Raw genomic sequence first — 19,700 nt, forward strand, 5'->3', positions numbered from 1 at the left:
TGTCAAATAGTAAAACTTTTGAAACTTTTAACATTGGGTGTAGTCTACGGTTATATAGAAGTGAACAATGGCACCATTTCCCCTCTGTATAGGCTGCAGCACATTTCTCCCTCTGGTTCTTTTTTTTTTTTCTTTTTTCTTGCACAGCAGGACTGATATCTTTAAAGGCAGGCATGACCCAGTGGCCTCCCCGGGGACAATCACGTTTCTTTCATTGTTAATTGGCTCAGTCTGACTGGAAATTTACACAAATAACACAAGCCAGGATGCAAACACACCCACCTCCATCTCTCACCAACCCTGCTTTTCTAAAACCAGAATATTGAGTTTAACCAAAAAACAAACACTTATGCTATTGAGTGACCAATTATTCTACTATTCTTGATTTTGTTTTATTGTTGCTGTTTGTGTTTCCCCCTGAAGAATCCTTTTTTTCTGCTTCTCTGGTTGAACCCAAAATCATTAGTATTTATACCCCAAATGTGCCTTTCTAATTGTTTTTGACCCCACTGGGGAAGTGCTGGAGATGTTGATCGATGACAAGGACCTGGGTTGTTATCCTCAGGTTGGAGCGTAGGAGAGAGGGAGCTCTGGGATTAGTGATGAGGACAGACATTGTGGGGTAATCTTTGTAGCCATGCCCAGATTCTATACAATGGTGCATTTTAGAGATAGGAAAACAAATAAGAAAGAAACGAATAAATCTGAAGAGATAATATCAGTTCCCCAGGGCTTGATTAAAACAACACTGGGACAAGTAGGAACTCTCACTCTTGGGTAAGTCCCAGGCTGGAAAACCTGTGAGGAGTGTGAGGGCCTTGTTGCTTGTCTTTCATTTTAAGGCATGACATGATAAAAGAATCTTTCAGTGTTTTCATTCATTTTTCCTGTCTTCAATTTACTTTTATTGGTCTCTCCTTCAGCTTTTCCTTTAGTCAGTTCTGCTTGATGAGAAATGGTTTTGGAAATATGACTCTGAAATGAAAAAGTTCTGAGTATTTTGTTTCTGGATCAAATAAAATCATCACATGGATGTTACCAAGTGCTATGGTTTGGGATATTTTCTGCCACTTTTCTTTCTTCTTTCTTCTAGTTCTGTCTCACATGTTGTCTGAAATACTGAATCTAGGAGCTGTCGTTTCTCTATCAGTTGTTCTTCTACCTATTTTATAAATTCCCAAAAGTCAAATCACATTATTCTATCCTTTCTTGAAGTAATATTTGATTAAATAACTGTGCCTCCTAGGAAATTTCCCTCACTACCTCTCCTGGTGGCAGCCCTTCCTCTTTCCCTCAGGGCCCATGTTTTAACGCTACAGATAACGAGGACCCCAGTCCTTCTTCCTCGCCATACTCAGATCACAAGTCTGTCAATCCATGATTTACTCAGCTCCCAATATTTGTCCAGCAGCACCCAATGTATGTGCGTGTGTGTGTGTGTGTGTGTGTGTGTGTGTGTGTATGTGTGATGGTAGAGAGGTGCCAGCCAGGGCAGAACATAACAGAAAGATACCATTATCTTTGCCTTTCAAGAACTTGCAATTTAATGGGGGTAGACAAGATGGCCACATGGAAACAAACGAACAAACAAACAAACAAACAAGGAAAAGTTGAAAGGGAGGATACTAGAAAGTACAGCAATGACAACAAGAATTTGTTGAGTGAGTAATAAATAGCCAGACACTGTTCTGAGCACATTGTGTGCGATATCTTATTTAATTCTCTCCACAACCTTCTAAGTCAGGTACTGTTACTACCACCATTTTACAGACAAGAAAATGAAGACTCTGATGTTAGGACACTTGACTCAGTTTGCACAGCTACTACTTCTAAGGGCTGTGCGGTTCTGGGGCCCGAGCTTAAAACCACTGTCATGCTGTTGCTGGGGGGTGCAATAGAATCTCAAGGCAGATAAAAGGCAGGAGAACCCACATTATGCAGAGGTTACATAGCTGAGCTGGGCTTTGAAAGATACTCAGACTTCAGAGTGAAAAGGAAGGGCATTTTAGGAGGTAGGAACGAAGATGGGTGAATGCATTATAACCAGGAATAGTAAATGTCAAGAAAGCTCAGGTCAGGGGCCTGGGCACAGAAAGATCTACAAGGTGTGGGCTCCATGCGGCAAGGTCAGGCTCCAAGCCAGAGTGTGGCTCAGAAGGCCCCGGGAACCATGTAGGTGCCAGCCTGGGCTGGGCTGGTGCCTGCAGGATGAAGCAACGGGAAATCCCCTGGTGTATTCCAATTTTGGGTTTCAGTTTTTTGAAACTCCTTTTCTTATATGATAACTTTAACTTTGCTCAATTTTGTGAACAATTACTTTGAAATTGTGACTCAGAAAGGTCAGAAAGATATCAGAGATGGATGATTGCTAGCAGGGCTGGGGACAGATTAAACATGAAGAAGATGGAAACTAAAGGCTTCCCTATGGCCCTGCTCTGGGTGTCTAGAAGCATGGTTTCATTGACAGAATTAGAAAGAAGAGCCAATTTGGGAGAGATGACCTCAATTTTGGATCATTTGAATCTGAGATGACATCTGAAAAGCCAAGTGAAGCTGTCCATTCGACAGCCAGGGTAAAAGTGAAGGCTGAGGATACAGACATTTTCTTTCTCTTCATTTCCAAGAAGTTCCTATCACCAACCCCACACCTTGTTATTTGTTTTCTTTTTCTTTTTTTCCTTTTAAATATATCTACCATATCTTTCTAGAACCATCCATGCACTTCCAACCCCAACACACTTCTAGTCCTCTGTACGCAGCCCTACCTCCACCACAAGCTTGGTAAAACTGTCCCTCCTGGGAAAATGCTACTGAAGCCTTGCCAAAATGTCTCTCCTGGCAGCTACAGACTGCCTTCCTGCTTTGGAAAAGTAGCTCCTGATGGATGGTCTGTCAGAAAACTGCTATCTGCACAAAGGGAACTTGACTTCAGTTAGGTCTGTAACGATGTACTATCCTACAGGCGGCTGCCAAAATCTGAGCAGAAATAGATGGTGACAGTTTCCAATCACAGATAATCTTGTGTGTGGCTGACTGCTGACTGGAAATGTGGGTCCTGTCAGGCCCACTGAACTCACTCTGATAATGTGGCTGCAATGTATCACCGCCCTGGCCCAGCTCTGGTCAGAGGCCGGAACACAGTTCCTGAGACAGTGGGAGCTGTGAACACACTGACTGGGACGTGGTCCCTGTCACAGACACTTAATACATTCAACAAACCCGCCAAGGCCTGGAGGACTCTGTGAAAGGTTATGGCCCTGCTCTGTACTTCGCCCTGTGCTCAGAACCTGAGATACGTCAGTAATTGCATCCTGTGCTCCATGGCTGCCTGTTGTCCTCTCCAGTTGGATGAAGACTGGGATTCCTCTTCTGAGAATGGTCAGAGAAGCCTGGGGGGTTTTATGGGGGTGACCAGGAGTTGGAGGGAAGGTAAGCGTGGCTTCTGTGGGTGAGACCCTGCCAACCAGGGCAGGGTGGGGCTGCTTGGAGCACCTCGGTGGTTGCCCTGGCTGCCAGGGTCTTCTAACTACATGGGACAATAGAACACCGAAGCTAGAAGCAGCCCCAGAGGTCATCTTACCTAGTGTTCTTTGTTTTAAAGGTCAAACTTTGAAGCCCAGAAGGATTTTGTAAATTCTCCAAGTAGAAGTAGAAGTGAGAACTTTGACCCAAGTCTCTGAAAACCCCCAACTACCTTTTACAATTCTTTTCAAAAGGAGATGAGGTCAATAATTTGTCAGGTGTTACAGTTGCTCTATGAAAACAGAACTTCAGATTTCTCAATGGCTCAGAGGATATTTCACATTCCCCTTCTCACAGTGCTATGATTCCTCCCTGCCAGGTTATTTACAAACACTAAATAGATAATGCTTTTCTAAACTGGTGTGAAACAAGATTTTAGGCAGTGCTCCAAGGTGTGTTGGTGTCAGCCTCTGCTCAAGGCAGCAGCTGTGGTTCCAGGCTGGAAGAAGCTCTTCCTTCACACACACCTCTCTGGTCATTGTCTTCTCATCTATAAAGTGAAAGTATTCCATTGGGTGACCTCTAAAGTCTCCCCTACTCTCACACTGTATTGTTGCATAAAAGCAAAGTGGGCCTTTCGTCTCCGCGGGAAGTCATTATTCAAGGCAGATTTTACATGTGACAATACATAAAGCTGGCAATGGTGACAGAGGCCCTCATGGTCTGATGGACTGTACATGCATTTGACCTTTCTACAAATCAGCTTGGCAATGTGTATAAAGAAATTGAAAATGACACACCTCTTTTTACCTTCTAAGAATCTGTCCCAGGAAGATAATCTAAACTGAAACAAGAGGTAAGTATATTTATTTTATCATTATTTAGTTAGAAATATTAATAAGCAACATTTATTGATAATATTTATTATAGCATTATCAAGAAAAGCAGAGAATTAGAAACAAGTAAATATCTAAAAGTAGTGGTTAAATCCAGCCACACTGGTAATATTATGTAGTTATTAAAAACTATGTTTTCAGAAAATATTTTTGAGGCAAATACTGTACTCATAATGTGTTGTGTGTTAAATACAAGATAAAAAGGAATTCACAGTCATCCCTATTTTTAGAAAAAGGACCCATAATTTATATGTGAACTTCAAACAACTGGAAATAAAGAAAATTCTAACAGTCAACATATCAGAAATCACAGATGATTTTTTTAAAAGTTCTCCACAATTTCTGAATTTTCCTCAGTGAACATACATGCCTTTTATAATCAGGAAATAAATAATACAACAAAAATTGATTTAGTAGAAGTTCTTTTTCTAGAAAGCTGGAGTAACGTATTTTTCCATATTCTATTCTCTACATGTAAATAAAAACCCTGGACATTATATATAAAACGAACATAAAAATACTCTGAAAGATGGAGAGAAGAAGTCAGACCAGTTGGAGACATGGAGACACAAGGAATAACATAACAATGAGCTCCTGGGTTTTTTTGTTTTTGTTTTTGTTTTTTGCCTCATGTATTCCAGACTTGGAGCTAAAGAAGGCAGCAACACAGTAATATCCACAGGCACAGACCCCCCTCCCCCCAAAAAAAAGTCCCAACAAAAGTCTGCCTTCTTTAGCCAAAGGACCAGGAAAATGGCAGCTTAGCAAAACAGAATACTTTTAGACAATAACCACCCTGCTCCAACTACAGAAGAAACTTTGGCCCCATCCCCTAGAAAAAGCCAAATCTTTCACCCTTGCCACAGTGTCAGGAGCCCCAACCCTCACAAGGTGGTGTCAGAGAAGGCTGAATCCAGAGCTAGGACTTTTCATCCATGCTGGAGGGTAATGAGCTTTCTCGGGACCTTCTGCAACATCTCGGGACCTTCTGCAACATCTCGGGACCTGTGAACATCATTTGGGGAAACTGGCATTGTATCTCCACCAGTTAATTACGAGTTAGTGCCCCTCTCTTTATCCCTGTCAGAGTAGTGTCATAGAAAGCCAGATAAAATAGACGGTTGAAATAAGATCCCGAGTCTCATAACATAATACTCAAAGTGTCCAGACTTCAATTAAGAATCACTCATCATACCAAGAACTATGAAAACCATAATTTGAATGAAATAATGACAATTAATAAATGTCGTCACTGAGATGACAGAGATGTTAGAATGATCTGACAAAGATTTTAAAGTGCTGATCACAAAAACACTTTAACAACAAATACCCTTGAAACAAATGAAAAATAAAAAGTCTCAGAAAATAAATAGAAAGTCTAAGCAAACCAAATCAAATTTTGGAATTGAAATATACAATCATCAACAATTAAAAACTCAATAGATGAAACAGAAACTCATAGACACAGACAATAGTTTAGTGGTTGCCAGAGGGTAAGGGGGGCGGGGGATGGGGGTTGGGAGATGAGGGTAAGGGGGATCGAATATATGGTGATGGAAGGAGAACTGACTCTGGGTGATGAACACACAATGTGATTTATAGATGATGTAATACAGAATTGTACACCTGAAATCTATGTAATTTTACTAACAATTGTCACTCCAATAAATTTAATTAAAAAAAAAAAAAACTCAATAGATGGGCTCAGCAGAAGAATGGAGGGGACAAAGGAAAAAATCAATGAAGTTGAAGATAGAATAGTAGGAATTTCCTAATCTCAACAATAGAAAGAAACTACTGGGACAATAATAAAAAAATTTTAACAAATTTATCAAAGTACCAGAAAGAGAAAATATAGAACCTAGGGATGAAAAAGTACTTGAAGAAATAATGGCTAAAAGTTCCCCCAATTTGGCAAAAGTCATAAACCTACATATTCAAGATGTTAAGCAAACCCCACACTGGGTAAACACAAAGGAATCTACACCAAGATTTATCAGGTCAAACTGAAAACTAAGGACAAAGAAAAAAGTCTTGAAAGCAGCAAGAGAGCAATGTTACCTTATCTACAGGGGGAAAAAAACCAATACAAATATCAGCAGCTTTAAATATCCTTTAGGTATGAAGAGGAAATTAAGATATTCTCAGAGGAAGGAAAATGAAGATAATTTGCCACCAGCAGACCTGCCCTGAAAGAATGGCTAAAGGAAGTTCTCTAAAAATTAGGAAATAAAAGAGGAATCTTGAATTGTCAGGAAGGAAAAAAGAACAACAGAAAGAGTAAAATACAAATAAATACAATACATTTCCTTCTCCCCTTGAGTTTTCTAAATTATGTATGTTTGATAATTGATGTGGTTCTAAGTGTATTTAGAAGAAATGTTTAAGTAAATGATAACTGGGGGAAGGTAAAAGGACATAAATGGTAGTAAGATCTCTACACTTCACTTAAACTCGCAAGACGTTAATACCACTAGGCTGTGATGTTCGACACCAAAACAGCATACAAAGAGATGAACTTAAAAATATTATAGATGAATCAAAATGGAATTCTAAAACTATATTGAACTGAATGAAAATGAAAATACAACACAAAAAAATTTATGGGACATAACTAAAACAATGCTAACAGGGAAATTTATATCATTAAGTGCTTAAATTAAAAAAGAGAAAAATTTTCAAATCAATAATCTAAATCCCCACCTCAAGAATCTAGAAGAGGAGCAAAATAAACATAAAACAAGCAGGTGGAAGAAATAAATAGAATAACTCAACAAAACAAAAAGCTGATTCTTTGAAAAGATCAATAAAGTTGAAAAACCCCTACAAAACCTAATAAAGACAAAAGAGAGAAGAAACAAATTACCAATATCAGAAATGACATTGATTTTCACCAGAGAGTCCACAGATATCAAAAAGATAATGAGGTGATACTGAAATACAAGAATTTGACAACTTAGATGAAAGGGACAAATTGCTGAAAAGCATAAACTACCACAACTCATCCAAAATAAAATAAATCATTTAAATAACCCTATAACTCAGGAAATTAAGTTTATAATTTAAAAATTCTCCAAAATGAAATTTCCAGGCTCCGATACTTTCACTTCGAGAATTCTACTAAGTTTCTAAAGAATTAACACTAATTCTATGCAATCTCTTCCAGAAAATAGAAGAGCCGGGGATATTTCCCAACTCATTTTATGAAACTAGTTTTACCCTGATACCAAAACCAGAAAAAGAGAGTACATAAAAGAAAGATACCAGTCAATATCCTTTATGAGTATATGTGAAAAAAATATCCTTAACAAAAGATTAGCAAACAGATTTTATCAATATACAAAAATAATTATATATCACAATCAAGTAAGATTTTTTTTCCAGTGGTACAATGCTGGTTAAATCTTTAAATATCAATCAATGTAATCTACCATATTAACATGCTAATGAATAAAAATTATATGATCAAGTCATTCCATGAAGAATAAGCATTTGACAAAATTTGAAACTCACTCATGATAAAAATGCTTAGAAAAATAGGAAAAGAGAATAACTTCTTCAACTTGATGAAAAAGTATCTTCAAAAACCATACAGCTAACGTTATACTTAATGTGAAAGACTAAATACTTTCCTCCTAAGATGAGGAACAAGGCAAGAATGTCTTCTCTCTCAACTCTTAGATTTCCAGTACTGCGTTGACTAAGTGCAATAAGAAAGAAAATGAAATAAAAGGCATACAGATCAGATGAGAAGAAATAAAACTGTCCTTATTTGTAGATGATACGATGGCCTATGTGGTACGTTCTAAGGAATCTATAAAAATATCTAAATTGATAATTCTAATAAGTTGATAAACTAGTAAGAAAGTTCTGCAAGGTTACAGCATATAATACCAACATAAAAAAATCAACTGACTTGCTCAGGCCTGTGGCACTGGCACTTCATACTGCCTAGGAAGCTCTGTAGCCACCGACAAGATCAGAAGTGGCATGATGAACAGTACAGAAAGTCCATTTGGATACAGCCCTGAAGGCTAACACTTTTGGAGACACTTCCCATGCAAGGGGAATTGTACTGAGAGACGTAGGGGTTGAAGCCAAACAGCTAAATTCTACCATCAGGAAGTGCGTCAGGGTCCATCTGATCACGAATGGCAAAAAGTATCACAGACTTTGTACCCAATGCCAGTTGCTTGAATTTTATTGATGTCAATGATAAAATTCTGGTTGCTGGATTTGGTTATAAAGGTCATACTGTTGGTGACATTCCTGGAGTCTGCTTTAAGATTGTCAAAGTAGCTGATGTCTCTCTTTTGGCCTTATCTGAAAGCAAGAAGGAAAGACCAAGATCCTAAGTTTTCATCATGAAAACATGGGAGTAATGAACTTTTATTTGGAAAAAAAAAAATCAACTGTATTTCTATATATTAGCAATGAACGTGTAGACATCAAAATTAAAAATACAATTCCATTTATAATTTTTTAAAAATAAGAAATACTTCAGTATACATGTAGCAAGATGTACAGAACTTGTATTATAAAAACTACAAAATGATAATGCAAAAAATTAAAGAAGGGGTAAATAAATAAGAGACAGACCATATTCATGGATTGGAAGATCTAACATAATAAATGATTGAGGAATCATTTATTATTCCCATATTCCAATATGTGCTTCCCGTATTGATTGATATTTGTAGTAGACCGAATAAAGTCACCAATGATATCCAGTTCTGAATTTTTGGAACCTGTGAATGTCACCCTATATAGCAAAAGGAATTTTGCATATGTGATTAAACTAAGGATACTGAGATTGGTAGATTTTCCTGGAATATTGTATGCATCCTAAATGTAGTCATTAGTGTCTGTCAGAGGAAGTCCAAGGGATATTTGACATAGAAAGGAAAGTAGTAGATATGATGATGAAGCAAGAGGTTAGAGTGATGTGCTTTGAAGATGGAGGAAGCAGCCATAAACCAAAGAACGACAGCCACTAGAAGCTGAAACAATCAAGGAAACAGATTTTCCTCTCAGTTTCCAAAAGAAATCAGCCCGACCAATACCTTGACTTCATCCTAGTGAACAGATTTCGCATTCTGTCCAACACTGTGAGACAATAAATTCATGTTGTTTTAAGCCACTAAGTTTGTGGTAATTTACTATAGCCACAATAAAACACTAATATGCAGGTCTAATGAAATTTCTACCAAAATCCCAGCAAGATATGCGAGTTGTGACCAAAAACTATGGTGAATGTTTAAAAACTATATTACAGGAAAAGACACATTGCCATTAATCCCCCTCAAAATTATCCCCCTCATTTTGAACTCACTTATCCCATCATTCTTGCCACTTTCTGAAGCAGTTCTAGAAGTCTTCTTTCATGAATATCTTTAGTTGCACTGCCCTGGCTGCCTCAATATACTGAATCAATTCAAAATGCTTACCTTTCATGGTCATTTTGACTTTGGGGAAGAACCAGAAGTTGAATAGTGACAGACCCGGTGAATAAGGTGGATGAAGACACACCGTAATGTTTTTATTTGACAGAAATGGCCATGCCAGAAGCGATGTTTGACACAGAGCCTTGTCATGATGGAGAATGAAACCATTTGCCCATTTCATGTTAATGCATTTTTCATGATCTGTGATTTATGGCACACTTTTTTTTTTCAGCTTTACTGAGGTATTCTTTTTTTTTTTTAATTCATTGGGGTGACAACTGTTAGTAATATGGCACACTTTAAAACACACCTTCTCTCAACCATAGCTCACATCTGACTGACTGCACCAAACAAATTGCAACATGTCACACATTGTTACTAAGGTTTGAAGCGCCTCCCATATTGAAGATCTCTGCCTTTCTGTTGGATGGCACTTGGTAGCAGCATTCCCCATATATTTTGATCAACACACACACACACACACACACACACACACACACACACGGTCTGACAATTGAGTTCGTGAACAGGTTGCAATGATATTGTTAATCTTTTTTGATATCAGAGGAATTATTCATTACGAATTTGTACCAATTGGACAAATAGTTAACCAAGTTTACTATTTTAAAGTGCTCAAAAGTCTGCGTGAAAAAGTTAGACGACCTGAACTTTCCGCCAACAATTCATGGCTCTTGAATAACGACAATGCACCAGCTCACATGGCACTGTCTGTGAGGGAGGTTTTTAGCCAGTAAACAAATATGTATACTGGAATACCCTCCCTACTCACCTGATCTGGTTCCCAGTGAATTCTTTCTTTACTCAAAGATAAAGGAAATTTGAAAAGAAGACATTTTGATGACATTCAGGACATCAAGGGTAATATGACGACAACTCTGATGGCCATTCCATAAAAAAGAGTTACAAAATTGCTTTGAAGGGTGAATTAGATGCTGGCGTCAGTGCATACCGGAATACATACACATATATATCAATACATATATTCTAAATTTATCTGAAAAGGCAAAGAAACTAGAATAACTAAAAACAATTTTAAAAAGAAAAAATAAAGTAGAAGAAATTACTCTCCCTCATTTCATTATTCCTTATACATCTACAGTAATCAGGTGTGGTATTAGAGAAGGATAGGCACATAAATAAATGGAACACAGAAATCGATTAACAAAAATATGCCCAACTGATTTTTGACAGAGATGCAAAAGCAATTCAATGGAAGAAGTACAGCAGTTTTTTAAAAATTAAAGTTTATTGGGGTGACAATGGTTAGTAAATTTACATAAGTTTCAAGTGTATAATTCTGTAATACATCATCTATATATCACATTGTGTGTTCACCACCTAGAATCAGTTCTCCTTCCATCACCATATATTTGATCCTGTTTACCCTCATCTACCACCCCCCTCTCCCCTCTTACCCTCTTGTAACCAATAAACTATTGTCTGTGTCTATGAGTTTTTGTTTGTTTGATGGTCTTGTTCCTTCGTTGCTTTCAGTTTTATATCCATATCAGTGAAATAATATAGTTCTCGATTTTTCCTCTCTGACTTATTTCACTTACCATAATAATCTCAAGGTCCATCCACGTTGTCACCAATGACACTGTTTCATCTTATGGCAGAATACTATTCCATTGTGTATATATATCATATCTTCGTTATCCGATCATCTATCGAAGGACACTTTTGTTGTTTCCATGTCTTGGCCACTGTCAATAAAGCTGCAATGAACATTGGAGCACATATATCTTTATGGATAAATGTTTTTGGATTTTTTGGGTAGATACCCAGGAGAGGAATTGCTGGGTCATATGGTAATTCTATTCTTATTTTTTGAGGAAGCTCCACACTGTCTTCCACAGCAGCTGCACAAATCTGAGTTCCCACCAACAGTGTATAAGGTTTCCTTTTTCTCCATAGCCTCTCCAACACTTTAGATATGAAGGAGGAATAAAGACCTTTCCAAACATACAGAAGCTGAGGGAATTTTATAATACATGGCCTGCATTACAAGAAATACTGAAGGAGGCTATTCAACCTGAAACAAAAAAGCAAAACAAACAAACAAAAACACACACACAACCATGAGTAGTATTACGAACAGACAGACAGAAGCAGGAATTGGCAACCCCTATACCAAATAGGACACTGTACACTTAAACATAGCATACAGACTAAAGAAGGAAAAAAACATTTAAAAACAAAGAGAAAACAAGACAACTTGCTACTGCAATGCAGAAATCAACTTGCAGCATAACAGGGATAATTTGTGACAACAAAAACATAAAAGGGGAGAGAGTAAAGGTCTGAACAAGCAAAGGGGAATGGAGAAAGGAAGAAGCTGAAGAAAATGGAATATTCTAAATATGAAACTTCCTTTTTCATAAGCTTAATGGTAACCACTCAAAAAAAAAAAAAATCCAGAACTGAAATATATAACCTAACAAAAGAAGAGACAGAGGGAAAAATCATAGAATACCACCATACTGAAATAATAGACAGCAATAAAAAGGCAAAGAAACAATAGGACACTGTCCTACCAGAAAACAAAAGGTACAATGATAGGAAATCCTCATATCTCAATAATCACCCAAAATGTAAATAGACTGAACTCACCAATAAAAAGGCACAGAGTAGCAGATTGGATCAAAAAACAAAACACACCTAAATGGTGCCTCCAAGAGACACATCTCAGCCACAAGGACAAATATAGACTCAAAGTGAAAGGGTGGAAATTGACACTCCAAGCAAATGGTATTCAGAGAAAAGTAGGAGTAGTCATGCTTATATCAGATGAACAGACTTCAGGATAAAAAAGGTAACAAGAGACAAAGATGGACATTTCATAATGATAAAGGGGACTGTACAACAAGAAGTTATAACAGTCATCAATATTTATGCTCCCAATCAGGGAGCACTGAAATATACAAAGCAACTACTAACAAAACTAAAGGGAGAAATTTAGCCTTTTCAACAAATAGTGCTGGAGTAAGTGGACATCCATAGGCAAAAACAAAAACAAAAACAAAAACAAAACCAATAACAACAACAACCAAAAACAAACCTTGACCTTCAAAAAATTAACTCAAAATAGGTAATGAACTTAAATGTAAAACTGTAAAACTTTTAGGAAAAAAACAACAAATCTCAAGTAACTAGGGCAAGGCAAAGAGTTCCTAGATTTGACACCAACAGCATAATCTATAAAGAAAAATATGTTAAATTGGACTTCTTCAAAACTAAAAACTTTTGCTATGTGAAAGCCCTCTTAAGAGAATAAAAATGCAAGCTACAGACTGGGAGAAAATATTTGAGAAAACTGCATTTCTGATAAAGGTCTAGTATCTATAAAGAATTTTCAAAACTCAACAGTAACAACAACAACAAAAAAATCCAATTAAAAAGTGGAGAAAAGTTGTGAACAGACACTTAACCAAAGAGGACAGAGATGGCAAATAAGTTCGTGAAAAGGTATTCAACTTCATTAGCTATTAGAGAAATGCAAATTGAAACCACAATGAGATATCACAACACATCTATCAGAATGGCTAAAAAAAATAGTGACAACACCAAATGCTGGTGAGAATGCTAAGAAACTGAATCATTCATACATTACTGGTGATAATACAGAAGGGTACAGACACTCTCAAAAACAGTTTGGCAGTTTCTTAAACTAAACATGCAACTACCATATAACACAGCAATTGCAATCCTGGGCGTTGATTTTAGAGAAATGAAAACTTATGGTCACACAAAAATCTATACATAAATTTATATATGGCTTTATTTATAATAACCTCAAATTGGAAATAATCCAGATGTCCTTAAATGGGTGAATCATTAAACAAATTTTGATGTATCCGTACCATGGACTACTACTCAATAACTTTAAAAAAAACCCCACAATTATTGGTACATGCAATAACCTGGATGAATCTCTAGAAAATTACAGTGAGTAAAATAACCCAATATCAAATAGTTACACACTATATGATTCTATTTATATAAGATTCTTGCAATAACAAAATTATAGAAATGGAGAACAGATTTTTGGTCGCCAGGAGTCAATGGAGGTAGGGTGAGGCTATGAAAGGACAACATGAAACGTCCTTGTGATAATGGAAATGCTTTGTATCTGACATCATCAGTGTCAATATTCTGGTTGTGATATTACACTGTATAGTTTTGCAAGCTGTTACCATTGGGAGAAACTGAGCAAAAGTTACATAGGAAGGATATCTATGTTATTTCTTACAACTGCATGTGAATCTATAATAATCCCCAAATAAAGGTTTGACTAAACAAATAAAAACAAATGAGGATTTCCAGTTTCAGTCCTGACATGTAAAGACCTTAGAAGTCATAATTCCAACAATTACATTCAGAAAAAGTTGAAGAAAATGATCTCAACCACTTTTCTCAGACCCATCAGAGAACTGAGGTTTGGGTAAACCACCACCACAAAATCTGGAGAAACAGGAACATCCTGAGAGACATAGCCATGTTCTGCTTACCAGAGGAACAGCTGCCAGAGCCACAAACTAGTAGAAACACTTAAGTAGTAATTTTGATGAATTACTGGAGGTTGAGTGTTAACTAGCATAAAAGTGAGAAATTCCTGGAGGGGGGAAACATTCTTAGGTTGGCCATCACACTTTTATGAAGCCACTCTCATGGCTCTGGCACAGGTAGGGGAAGAGCAATTGCGTTGAAATATGTCCAGATCCTTCTCCATAACAAAGGCCTAATCTCCAGGAGGAAAGAATTTGCCAGAGCCTTATTCCACCTGGCTGAAGGGAATTCCTCCCTCAAAGCTCTTCCAGCTTTCCTGTCTCACCTACAGTTGGAAAAAACATAGTCAACAAGGGTACAAAGCACAAATGTAATAAATACAAAAAGTTACAAGCATGCTAGATACTGTTCCACCTATATCAACAATTACTTTAAAAGAAAGAAATAGTCAGAATGGATAAGATATAAGAACCAATATGTTTTGTCTACCAGAAACCCACTTTAAATACTGACTCAACTAGGTTAAAAGTATAAGAATGGGGAAAGATATACCACACTAACACTAATAAAAAAAACTCAAGTAACTATATTAATTTCATACAAAGCAGACTTCAGAACAAGGACTATTATCATAGACAAAGAGGAGCATTGCTTAATGATAAAGGGGTCAGTTCTCCAAGAACACATAACAATCCTAAATGTTCATGCACCTAACCAAAGTACATCAAAATATGTGAAGCAAATGGGCAGAACTTAGAGGAAAACTAGACAAAAACACTATTATAGTTGAAGATTTTAACAGTCTCTGTCAGTAATTGATCAATCAAGTAGGCAGAAAATCAGTAAGGAAGTAGATGAACTGAACAGCACTATCAATCAACTTGCACTAATTGACATTCATTGAAGACTCCATCCAATGATAGCAGACTACACATTCTTCTTAAGTTCATATGGAATATTGACCAAGATAGACCACAGGCTGGGCCATGAAGTACTCTTTAACAAATTTAAAAGAGTAGAAATAATACAAAGTGTTGCTCTTATATCACAGTAGAAATAAACTAGGAGTCAGTAACACAAAAATAGCTGGAAAAATCCCCAAATACTTGAAAATTGAACAATGCACTAATAAAATAACCCATGGATCAAAGAAGTCTCAAGAGAAATTTTTAAATATTTTAAATTAAATAAAAATGAATATAAAAATAAAACTTATCAAAATTTGTGGGATGCAGTGAAAGCTTACAGGGAAATTTACAGCATTAAATGCAAATATTAGAAAAGACGAAAATGCTAAAAATCAATAACTTAAGAGTTCACCTGTGGAAACTACAGAACAAAGAGTAAATCAAGTCTACAACCAGCAGAAGAAACACTTTCTAACTAATGCTCAGGTCAACATTATCCTTATTCAAAAACAAGATAATGAAATGACAAAGAAAAGAAAATCACAGACCAATATCTCATGAACATACATGTAAAAATCCCCAACAAAATATTAGTAAATCAAATATGAAAATGTATAAGAACTATTATGCACCACATCAAGTGGGATTTATTCCAGCAAGGCTGGTTCAATATCCAAAATGCAATTAATGTAACATATCACATCAACATTCTAAATCATATGATAATATTAATTAGGACAATAAGGCATTTGACAAAATCCAACATGCATTCATGATAAAAACTCTCAGCAAGCTAGGAATGAAAAGGAACTTCTTCAACTTGATGAAGAACAGCAACAAAAAATCTAGAGATAACCTCATATGTAATGGTGAGAAACTAGATGCTTTGCCTCTAAATCAATACCAAGGCAAGGCGAAGTGAGTCCTCTCTCACCACGACTATTCCACATACAAATCCAGCTGGAAATCCTAGCTAGTGCAATAAGACAAGAAAAACGAAACAAAATACATATATATGGGAAACAAAATTGTTTTAATTTGAACATCACTTGAGTGTCTATATAGAAAAACCGAAAGAAACTATTAATATTAAAACTCTTCTGAAACTAATAAACAAGTATAGCAAGTTTGCTGGATAAAAGGTCAATATACAAAAGTTAATTGCTTCTTTACAACAAGCAATTAGAAACTGAAATTAAGAAAATAATACCACTTACAATAGTATAAAAATGAAATAGTTATAAATCTAACAAAATGTATATAGAATCAATACACAGAAAACTACAAAAATAATGAAATAAATCAAAGAAGATCTAATAAATGGAGATGTTTTTTATACTCATGGATTAGAAGATACAATATTGTTAAGATCTCAATTCTTTGCCACTTGATTTATAGATTTAATGTAATCTCAATCAAAATATCAGCAAGCTATTTTGTATATATTGGCAAAGTGCTTTAAAAATTCACACACATGCATATATATACCAGGGGTGCCAAAAATGTACATGACTTGTATTCATCTTTTGTTATCAGTTTATATTATTACAATTTTAGTACAGTTTTTTTGATTCAGGAATATTTGGATGTCCATATGCCCCCCAAAAAAAGGGGAACCTAAACACAGATTTTATATCTTTTACAAAAATTAACTCAAAATGTAAAATTATAAAACTTCTAGAAAAAGAAAAACATAAGAGAAAATCTCTGTGACCTTGAATTGGTGAGTTTTCAGATACAACACCTAAGTATGATCCATGATAAAACATTTTGATATGTTGGATTTTACTAAAATTAAAATCTTTTTCTCTGTGAAAGACACCCTTAAAAGAGTGAAAATACAAGCCACTACCTGGGAGAAAAATATATGAAAATACACATTTGATAAAGGACTTCTGTTCAAAATATAGAAAGAACTCATAAAACCCAACAATACAAAACAAACAATCTAATTTAAAAATGGGCAAAAGATCTGAACAGATATTAATCAAAAGCTACATACAGATGGCAAATAAACCCATGAAAAGAGGTTCAATGTTTTTGTCACTAGGGAAATACAAATTAAAACGACAAGATACCATTTTGCACCAATTAGAATGACTAAAATCCAAAAATTGACCATAGCAATTGTTGATGAGAATGCAGAGCAAAATACATTACTAGTAGGAATGTAAAGTGGCACAGCTACTTGGTAAGACACTTTGGCAGTTTCTTACAAAGCTAAACATAGTCTTACCATATGATCCAGTAGTTGTACTCCTAGGTATTTATCCAATTGACTTAAAAACTTAAGCCCACACCAAAATCTGCATGTGAATGATTATAGGAGCTTTATTCATAATTGCCCCAAACTGGAAAGAACCAAGATGCCCTTCAGTAGGTGAATAGATAAACAAACTATGATGCATTCATAGAATGAAATAGTATTCAGTGGTAAAAAGGATGAGTCATTGAGCCAAGAAAAAATATGGATGAAACTTAAATGCATATTTCCATGTGAAAGAAACCAGTTTTAGAAGGCTGTGTACTGTATGATTCTAATTATATGATAATATTCTGGAAAACACAAAACTATACAGATGATAAACAGATTAGGCCTATGTCATGGGGAGTAGAATAGATGAAATAGAATTATATATGTATATAAGACTAAAGGTAAAAGGAACTCTACTTATGCATTGTACTCTAGTTGATGAAGTTGTTTCCAGAGAAGGTATGGGTAAGCAATTCTGAAACCACTATACATGTATTCTAAAATTGAAAATTAAGAAAATGGATGACAGGTGGTGGGAGCTAGGTTTCTCACTATTGGAATGGGTGATAACAGACAAGCAAGGGGACAACATTAGAATGACTTATGTAGTAATATAATTGAGTTGGAGATTCGGATATGAACCCATGTTTTGCTTAATATAGATATAGATGGATACATAATATATATATATATATATATATATATATATATATTTAATATTTATAAGTGTGTGTATATACACAGGTTAATATACACACATATATTTCCTTGCTCTCTTAGCTTAGATGGTCTAGCAGCAATGACATCTCAGAAGCAATGAGTATCCCTAGTGTCCAGATCTTGGTTTCTTACACCATTCTTCAATAAAATTAACCAAGACTCTTGGAGAAATGGCTGATTGCCAGATGGGGCAGGAAATATACAAGATCATTCTGGAGCATCTTGTAGTATAAGAAAGTAATGAACTACTCAACAATAAAACCCCCAAGGATGGGAATATGTCAATGGGACACAGGAGCAAACTGAAAGGACTCCCAACTGCCAAAGCTGGAATAATTTGAACAACAAAATAAATGAAGTACTATTAGATTAAAAACCAAAGTACAAAATAAGTATTGGTGAGTCCATACTGATATAGATATATGATTGAATATATAAATAAGTAATTGGGGGAAAAGAGACTAATCTGTCATGTGGAGGAATTCCAAGTAATTTATATAGATAATCCACTTCCAAGGAAGAGGGAGCATAGCTCCTAATGTCTTAAACATGGGCTGTGCATAGTGACTTCCTTCCAAAAAGTACAGAACGGAAAGGGAAAAAAAATACAGCAACTTTGCAGGAGAGAAACGTGACAAACGTCACATTAGCCAGATGATCAAGGTCAATGTCACAGTGATGGGTCACGCTGTTTGTATTTACCCAGGATATGGTATAAGATATAAGAGAATGGCGCTTTACTTCTGTGGTTCTCCTCCCAGAACACCACTGGTGTTATCCAGTCTAATCAGAAGAAAATGTCAGACAGATCCTAATCAAAAGAACTGTCATGAAAATAATAAATAAAATACCTGACCAGTACTCCTCAAAACAGTCATGTCATCCAAAACAAGGAAAGTTTAGACCCTATCACAGCCAAGAGAAGACTTTAGGAGACATTATGTCTAAATGTAATGTGATGTCTGGATGGGGTCCTGGAACAGAAAAGAGACATTAAGGAAATGTGAGTAAACTATGGAGTTCAGTGAATAACAAGGTATCAATATTAGTTCATTAATTGTGATGAATGTACCATCCTAATGTAAGCTGTTAATACAGGGGAAACTGGATGTGAATTACTTGGGAACCCTCTGTACTATCTTCAGAACTTTTCTGTACATATACATCTATTCTATAACAAAAAATTATTTTAAAATTAAAAGAAAAGAGTTAATGAGCTATCTTTTCCTGAAAAGGCTAATATTTACTTAAAGTTCAGCCAATAAGAGCTTTTTATAGATAGTTGATTACAAAGTTAATCATAACTTATCTTTTTATGCAAGTTACAAATTATTTATCTGTACAGCTACCCTTTTTTAAACTTCTGCTTTGAACCTAACCCTGACCTCAAGGACTATGGATACAAAAGTGAATAAAAAATAATCCCAGCCCTCAGGAAATGCAGGTTTTTGGCGTAGTGCTGGGGTTTCTACAGCTCTGGTTGTTC

The 19,700-nt window shown here is 35.9% G+C and overlaps 1 pseudogene; it reads left to right on the forward strand.

Annotated features, from left to right (window-relative positions):
* Positions 1-2,116: 2,116 nt before the first annotated feature.
* LOC109458572 (small ribosomal subunit protein uS12) lies at positions 2,117-8,713 on the forward strand (annotated as a pseudogene).
* The last annotated feature ends 10,987 nt before the right edge of the window (positions 8,714-19,700 follow it).

This window comes from Rhinolophus sinicus, linkage group LG06 (assembly GCF_036562045.2).
Source record: "Rhinolophus sinicus isolate RSC01 linkage group LG06, ASM3656204v1, whole genome shotgun sequence".
NCBI lineage: Eukaryota > Metazoa > Chordata > Mammalia > Chiroptera > Rhinolophidae > Rhinolophus > Rhinolophus sinicus.